Raw genomic sequence first — 9014 nt, 5'->3', positions numbered from 1 at the left:
GTTCAATTTCTTTAAAAAATGTCATTGGAATTTTGATGGGAATTGCATTAAATTTGTATATTGCTTTGGGTAATATGGCCATTTTGATTATATTTATTCTTCCTATCCAAGAACAAGAAATATTTTTCCATCTCATTGTATGTTTTCCAATTTCCCTTAACAATGCTTTGTAGTTTTCATTATATAGGTCCTTTACATTCCTTGTTATGTTTATTCCTAGGTATTTTATTTTTTTTTGTTACAATTGTGAAGGGGATTTTTTATTTGAGTTTGTTTTCTAATGTTTCATTGTTGGCATATAGAAAGGCTATGGACTTTTGTATATTAATTTTGAATCCTGCGACCTTACTGTATTGGCCTATTGTTTCTAGTAATCTTCTTATGGAGTCTTTGTGGTTTTCGATGTATAGGATCATATCATCTGCAAAAAGTGATACCTTTACTTCTTCTTTTCTGATATGGATGCCTTTTATTTCTTTATCTTGTCTGATTGCTCTGGCTAGAACTTCTAGTACCACGTTAAATAAGAGTGGAGAGAGTGGACAATCCTGTCTTATTCCTGATTTAAGGGGGAAAGCCTTCAGTTTTGTGCCATTTAATATGATGTTAGCTGATGGTTTATCATATATGGCCTTTATCATGTTGAGATCTTTTCCTTCTATACCCATTTTGTTGAGTGTCTTAAACATAAAGTTGTGTTGTATTTTATCAAATGCCTTTTCTGCATCTATTGATAAGATCATGTGGTTTTTGTTCTTTGTTTTGTTGCTATGGTGTATTACGTTAACCGTTTTCCATATGTTGAACCATCCTTAAGATTCTGGGATGAATCCCACTTGATCATGATGTATTATTTTTGTAAGATGTTGTTGTATTCGATTTGCTAGTATTTTGTTTAGTATTTTAGCATCTGTATTCATTAGAAATACTGATCTGTAGTTTTCTTTTTTTGTGCCATCCTTGCCAGGTTTCGGTATGAGGGCTATGTTGGCTTCATAAAATGTGTTTGGAAGTATTGCTTCTTCTTTAATTTTTTGGAAGACTGAGTAGAATACGAACCAAGTCTTCTTTGAATGTTTGATAGAATTCACTAGTATAACCATCTGGGCCTGGACTTTTATTTTGGGGGAGGTTTTTAATAGTTTTTTCTATTTCTTCCCTGCTAATTGGTCTGTTTAGACTTTCTGCTTTTTCTTGACTCAGTCTAGAAAGGTTGTATTGTTCTAGGAATTTATCCTTGAATTTGGTGGCAAAAAATAGTTTTTTGTAGTATTCTACAATAATTCTTTGTATATCTATGATATCTGTGGTGATTTTTCCTCTTTCATTTTGGATTTTGTTTATATGAGTCCTTTCTCTTTTTTCCTTGGTGAGTCTTGCCAAGGGTTTGTCAATTTTGTTGATCTTTTCAAAGAACCAGCTCCTTGTTTTATTAATTTTTTCTATAGGTTTTCTGTTCTCTATTTCATTTATTTCTGCTCTGATTTTTATTATATCCTTTCTTCTGCTGGTTTTGGGTTGTCTTTGTTCTTTTTCTATTTCCTTAAGGTGTGAAGTTAAGTGGTTTACTTGGGCTCTTTCTTGTTTGTTCATATAGGCCTGAAGTGATATGAACTTCCCTCTTATTACTGCTTTTGCTGCATCCCAGAGATTCTGATATGTCGTATTATCATTTTCATTTGTCTATATAAATCTTTTTTTTTTTTTGTATTTCTCTGAAGTTGGAAATGGGGAGGCAGTCAGACAGACTCCCGCATGTGCCCGACCGAGATCCACCCGGCATGCCCACCAGGGGTCGATGCTCTGCTCATCTTGGGCATTGCTCTGTTGCAACCAGAGCCATTCTAGCACCTGAGGCAGAGGCCATTGAGCCATCCTCAGCGCCTGGACCAACTTTGCTCCAATGGAGCCTTGGCTGTGGAAGGGGAAGAGAGAGACAGAGAGGAAGGAGAGGGGAGGAGTGGAGAAGCAGATGGGCCCTTCTCCTGTGTGCCCTGGCTGGGAATCGACCCCGGGACTCCTGCATGCCAGGCCAATGCTCTACCACTGAACCAACCAGCCAGGGCATATATAAATCTTTTGATCTCTGTACTTATTTCTTCTTTGACCCATTCATTTTTTAAAAGTATGTTATTTAGTTTCCACATTTTTGTGGGTTTTTTTTCCTCTTTATTGCAGTTGAATTCTAGTTTCAGAGCTTTAGGATCAGAAAATATGCTTGGTACAATTTTGATTTTTCTGAATTTGCTGATGGTATTTTTGTGGCCCAAGATATGGTCAATTCTTGAGAATGTTCCATGTACACTAGAGAAAAATGTATACTCTGTCAGTTTGGGATGAAATGTCCTGTAGATGTCTATCATATCCAGGTGCTCTAGTGTTTTGTTTAAGGCCAATATATCCTTATTGATTTTTTGTTTGGATGAACAATCTAGAGCCGTCAGCAGTGTATTGAGGTCTCCAAGTATGATTGTATTTTTGTCAGTTTTTGTTTAAGATCAATAAGTAGCTGTCTTATATATTTTGGTGCTCCTTGGTTTAGTGCATATATATTAAGAATTGATATGTCTTCTTGATTCAGTGTCCCCTTAATCATTATGAAATGACCATTTTTGTCTCTGAGTACTTTTGCTTCTTGTAGTCAGCATTATTAGATATGAGTATTGCTACACCTGCTTTTTTATGGATGTTATTTGCTTGGAGTATTGTTTTCCAGCCTTTCACTTTGAATATGTTTTTATCCTTGTTGCTTAGATGTGTTTCTTGTAGGCAGCATATAATTGGATTTTCTTTTTTAATCCATTCTGCTACTCTGTGTCTTTTTATTGGTGAGTTAAATCCATTAACATTTAGTGTAATTATTGACACTTGTGGGTTCCCTATTGCCATTTTATAAATTGCTTTCTGTTAGTTTTGTATCTTGTTTGATTCTTCTCTTTTGTTTTTCTATCATTTGTTTTTGTTTGGTTATATTTCATGCTTCTTTCCTCTGTTGCTACCTTTTTTAAGTCATGTGCTTCAGTGGTGGTTTTTTCAAGGGTGGTTACCATTAAGTAATGAAAAGGGTACCTACCATGTTCATTGTAGTACACTATCTTATGACTGCTTCTGCACTCCATCGTCCTTTACAACTGTTAATCTCTGTCCTCTTCCCCCCGCCATTTTTTTGTTTTTGTTGTCAGAGTTTAAATTTGGTTTTATTGTGTTCTTGGTGGAGCTTTTACTTGTGGTTTTGTTTTGTTTTGTTCTTTGTATCTGGTTGGAAAACACCCTTTAGTAAATCCTGGAGTGGAGGTTTTCTGATGATAAATTCCCTCATCTTTTCTGTATCTGCGAATGTTTTTATTTCTCCTTCATATTTGAAGGATAGCTTTGTTAGGTATAGTATTCTTGGCTGAAAGTTCCTCTCTTTCAGGACTTTAAATATTGGGATCCACTCTCTTCTAGCTTATAGAGTTTCTGCTGAGAAATCCGATGATAATCTAATAGGCCTTCCTTTATATGTTGTATTCTTCTTTTCCCTGACTGCCTTGAGAATTTTTTCTTTGTCATTGGTTTGTGCCAATTTTATTATGATGTGCCTTGGAGTAGGTCTGTTGGGGTTAAGAAAATTGAGTATTCTGTTTGCTTCTTGAATTTGAGGCTTTAGTTCTTTCTACAGGCTTGGGAAGTTCTCATCTATTATTTGTTTGAATATGTTCTCCATTCCATTTTCTCTCTCTTCTCCCTCTGATATACCTATTATTCTTATGTTTGTCTTTTGATGGAGTCTGACAATTCCTGTAGGGATTTCTCATTTTTTTAAAATTTTTGAGTCTCTTTCTTCTTCTCTCTGTTGTGCCTCAAGTTGTTTGTCTTCTATTTCACTAATCCTACCTTCTATCTGGCCTGTTCTATTATCTAAGCTTGTTACCTCATTTTTCAGTTCATGAATTGAGTTTTTCATCTCTGCTTGATTTGTTTTTATAGTTTCAATTTCCTTGCTAATATATTCTTTGTGTTCATTGAGTTGTTTTCTGAGCTCCCTAAATTGCCTTTCTGTGTTTTCTTGTATATCTCTGAGTATTTTTAGGATTTTTATTTTAAATTCTCTGTCATTTAGCTCCAAGATTTCCAATATATTAAATTTTTTCTCCATAGATTTTTTTCTCATCTATCTGTGCTACCTCTCTGTCTTTTGTATCCATGATATTCGATTTCCTTTTCCTTAATGGCATCTGAAGGTGGTTTTGTTGATAATACTAATGAAAATTAATAAAGAATAAAAAAGGAAAAAAATGGAAAAAAAAGAAAATTTATTATTTCCCTTTTTTTTCTCCTCTCTTCTCCCCTCCTCCTTGAGAAAAAATTGTGATGAACTGTGAATTATATTGTGCTAAATGGAACTAAAACTACCTATAGACATGATAAAGGGGCAAAAAAGGAGGTAGGGACCCACAAAATGCAAAAAAGGAAAAAATTTGGGTCAAGAATAAAATTATTTCCTTGTAAGTGATGGTTGACTAGGAGATATAATAAGATGGATAAGAGGGAAACAGGAAAAGGAAAAGAAATTTAAAAATTACTATTGTATTAGGTGGAGCAAAAATTAGATAGAATGGAGAGCCAGGGTTGGGAAGAATGCTAATGAGTTAAAAAGCAAAGTAAAAAGCACCCAAAGTGCCACAAAGAAAAAATTTGAGTCCCCAATAAAATAATTTGTTCATGATTGAGGATTGAATGAGAGGAAAAGTAAAAAAGAAAAGAAGAGACTAATATAGAGGGAGAAAAAAAGAAAGAGGAAAAATGAAAAGAAGAGAAAAGAAAAAAGGACAAAAAGAGAGAGAGAGTTAAGGGTTTTGGAGTGCAACCCTCATAGAGAGAAAGGAAGAAGAAAAGAAAGAAAACAGGATATGTAACACTTATGGGTAGTGTAGTTCAAGAAGAGGAAAGAATAAGATGGGCAGAGAATAAAATTACCAAAGTGGAAGAAGAAGAAAATAATCAGACAAGAAGATGAAAGAAACAAAAAAAAATGAAAAAGGTTATAAAGTCTGTGGATTTTTCTTGATTTTGAGAGGCTTCTTCCTTTTTCTTTCCTCTCCTTCTTCCTGGTCGGTGACCCTGTACTCCAGGCTCTGCCCCTGTGGCACGCTTAGGTAGAGATTTGCAGTTGATAAGTCTCTATGGCAATGTCACATTTTAGGCTTCAGTCTTGTTAGCAGTCGAGGCTCGTTAGCATTTGCAGGCTCCACCAATGAGAGAGTCCGTATTCCCGGAGCCTCTCTCCTAGTCTCTCCTTCCTGAATTAGCAGCCTGATGATCCAACTATGGGGTTGCTGCTGCCTCTGCCTGGAGAGTAAGAGGGTCAAAGAGCTGGCAAATCCCCACTCTATCCCCACTCAGCACATGGCTCTGGGTAAGGCTCTGTCAGTCAGAGCCACCAGCATAATCAGGTGGGGCTGGGAGCCAATTGCTCTCAAGGTGCTTTTCTATGCACCTCCAGGTTTGTCCAGTATGCCTCAGCACTCTGTGGGACCACTCTCCCCAGGTTTGCACTTTGTAACCTGTTTTGGCTGGGTAGAAAATTCCCTAGTCGCTGTTTGCAAAACAGGAGGTCTCACAAGCTGGCATATCCATTTTTTTAACGTATATCACTGAGTATGAAAACTCTGCCAATCCGAAGTTGCCCCCACCCCTACGTGCATAGCAAGAGGCACTAAAAAAATATTATGCCTCTTGTCTTAGATCACTGAACTAAGAGAGATCTTGTCAGTTAGAGCCACATAGGTCATTTGTGAGGTGAGCAGACTGTGGGTTAAGCTAATTTCAGCAATTGGATCCGCAGATCTGCTCCCGAGTCAGAATGCAAGCTGCTTGTGTGCCCCTCCTCCCAACGCTTTCATATTTTTTTTTCCTTGGGCTGTTAGCTTGAATGGCTGGGTGAGGCGCCCGCCCGCCCGCCCGCCCGCCCGGAGAAGTTCGGGTGAAGGGAAGTTCGCTTTTGTGCACTCCCCGTGCGCTGCTGTTCAGGGTGCAGGAACCACACCGAGACTCTGGTCACAGCCCATGCAAAGGCCTCTGACTCTGCCCCTCTGTCCAGGAACATGGGCACCTACTCCTGGGGCTCTAGGAGGAACCTCTCGCACACTATCCATGCTCACTGATCAGGATATCGGGGCTAATGGCGGCTGCCACTTGCCCGTCTTTGTCAGGGTCCAGCGTGGGCATTAACTCACGTTGGCTGAATTGTCATTGGCACACTCTTTCCTCGGCTTGGATGTCTGTGCTGCAGCCTGGCTTGGACATCTGTGCTGCCACCAGCTCCCTGCACCCTTAGCCCTCTATCTCAGTTCCAAGTGAAAGCAGCCCTTGCTTAGGTTAGTGAGGAAGGCAGAGTGTTTCTTTCTCCATCTTATTTCCTTCAGTGTTGATTATATATTTAGTCAATTTTTCACTCGATCATACCTTCGTGTTCAGTGTGTGGGACTTCTAGACGCTCCAAGGATAGATTTTTCTGTCTCTGGTTGAAGAACTTATTGAAATTTTGGGAGATTTATCGGTATTGCTCCTCATGGTGCCATTTCTCTGTCTGCTACCCATCTTGACCATTCCCCTGATTGCTCACAGTGGGCCAGCCCCATTCCTCAAACATGCTGAGCTTGTTCCTGTCTCCAGGTCATTGTAGTTGCTGTTCCCACTCCATTTAAGATATCATATTACATTTAGTTATCTTGCCTCCTTAGGCTCCTCTTGGCTGTAAATTTCACAGACTCCTTGTTTTTGATGATTTTGACAGTTTTGAGGAGCACTCCTCTGGTATTTTTTATAATGTCCCTCAATTTGATTTTGTTGGAAAATTCCTCATGGTTTTACTTGGATTATAAATTAATCCAGGGGTGGGGTATGGGGGGAGGGATACCACAGAGCCAATGTGCCATTCTTTTCACATCATATCAGGGTTACATGCTATCAACATAACTTATCACTGATGATGTTAACCTTGACCACTGGCCAAAGTAAAGTGTGCCAGGTGTCTCCACTGTAAAGTTACATTTTGCCCCTTTCCATACTTACTCTTTTGAAGCAAGTCACTAAGGGTACCACACTCAAGGATCTGGGCCGTAAGCTCCACCTTTTTGAGCAGGAGTATCTTTATAAATTATTTAAAATTCTGTACAGGAGATTTGTCTCTTCACCCTTTATTTATTAAATCATTTCTTTCTTTTTTTAACTTTTTAATTTTTATTTTTAATTTATTCATTTTATAAAGGAGAGAGAGAGGGAGAGGAGAGAGAGACAGAGAGAGAGATAAGGGGGAGGAGCAGGAAGCATCAACTCCCATATGTGCCTTGACCAGGCAAGCCCAGGGTTTCGACTGGCGACCTCAGCATTTCCAGGTCGACGCTTTATCCACTGCACCACCACAGGTCAGGCCTAAATCATTTCTTTATATCAGTATGGATTCAGGAATATTTATTTTGTAATACTATGTATTTATTTGGTTGCTCAAATTGTTTTAGCTTTGACCATTGTGAGCTTTTATAGGGTAGCTTCTTATCTTTTTGACATGCCTCCATCATTTTGTGACACAAGATGCTCAAGCTCATCTTACATATATTCCCTGCTCAGTCCTAGAATCAGCCAGTTCCCCAGTGAACCCTGATTCATTTTATTGGAAACTGGTATGAGAAATCAAGATCTGGGTGCTGGGCATACTAGTTTTTACTAGGGTTTATTCTCGTAAACTTCTGGGCCCTCTAAGCTGACAAAGCTAGAAGATACAGGAATTCATACTAACATATATGTATATATATCTAACATGAGTTCATAGAAATGTTTCTAACTCAATCCAGTGCCACATGATTTACTCTGAGCTTCCCCCATCCCTCTGTAAAAGCCTATTGAATAAGAATTCTATCAAAGTGAATTTTTATGTATTGTGAAAAATAAGCCTCAATAGTAGGTGATTAATTAGAGAAAATTAATGTATTCAAGAAGACAAATATAAGGACTGATATTAGAACAGAAGCAGCTTTGGCAGACTCCATTGTCAAGTAATGTCATCTATTCTTGAATTTATGTGATGAACAATGACACTTTCAGCAAGATATAGACCACAGCAAAATCATTTTTCACAAGGCAGATACTCAACTTGATGAGTCAATTGAGATTAATAAACAAAATCAATTGTGTTTGTAGGTCATTTAAGTCAACCACAAAAAATTTGTCTGCAATTTCTTCAGCAACTCCTTTTGATTCTTTTTAAAATATTTATTTGGGTGATGGGCACACAACATAACCAATAGTTCAAATGCTATAGAAATGTTTTCCTGAAACCTAGGTACTCTTATTGATCAATGTCACCCCATTAAAATTAATTTTCTAAAAAACAAATTTATTATAATTGTAATGCCTGCAGAAAAAGACAGTTAATTAAAAGAAAGTTATCAAGTAAAATCTAAACCACTCTCCATCTCATTAATTCATTCCTCATCTATGTTAAGTAATCAATATTAAAAGTAATCAATATTACTTATCTAATTTTCTATTAATATGTATGCACATAATGTTTATATTTAATCGTATTTTTATATATCACATATATTGTTTTATAATTTTTTGCACATAACACTGTGCTTTATATTTATACTGGTATGAAAAATGTCTGTGTGGGTCTTTTTTTAAAAGATTTTATTTATTGATTTTACAGAAAGAGGAAGACAGTGGGAGCAAGAAGTGTCAACTCATAGTTGCTTCATTTTAGTTGTTCATTGCTTGCTTGTTGTATGTGCCTTGACCGGGAGAACCTAGGATTTCGAACCGGTGACCTCAGCATTCCAGGTCGATGCTCTATCCACTGTGCCACCAAAGGTCAGGCTGCACGGGTTTATTTTTTAGAACTCTTCATAGTCACCTTACTTATTGGACCAGAAGAATGTTTTGTTTTGTTTTTCTTGAAGCTATTTCTGAATTGTGTGGATCTTTACACCAGAGTTGTTTGATATACTGGTACAACAAAAGTGGCATGTTCC

The sequence above is a fragment of the Saccopteryx leptura genome, chromosome 2, assembly GCF_036850995.1.
Source record: "Saccopteryx leptura isolate mSacLep1 chromosome 2, mSacLep1_pri_phased_curated, whole genome shotgun sequence".
Classification (NCBI taxonomy): domain Eukaryota; kingdom Metazoa; phylum Chordata; class Mammalia; order Chiroptera; family Emballonuridae; genus Saccopteryx; species Saccopteryx leptura.
This window is presented reverse-complemented; position numbering follows the sequence as displayed.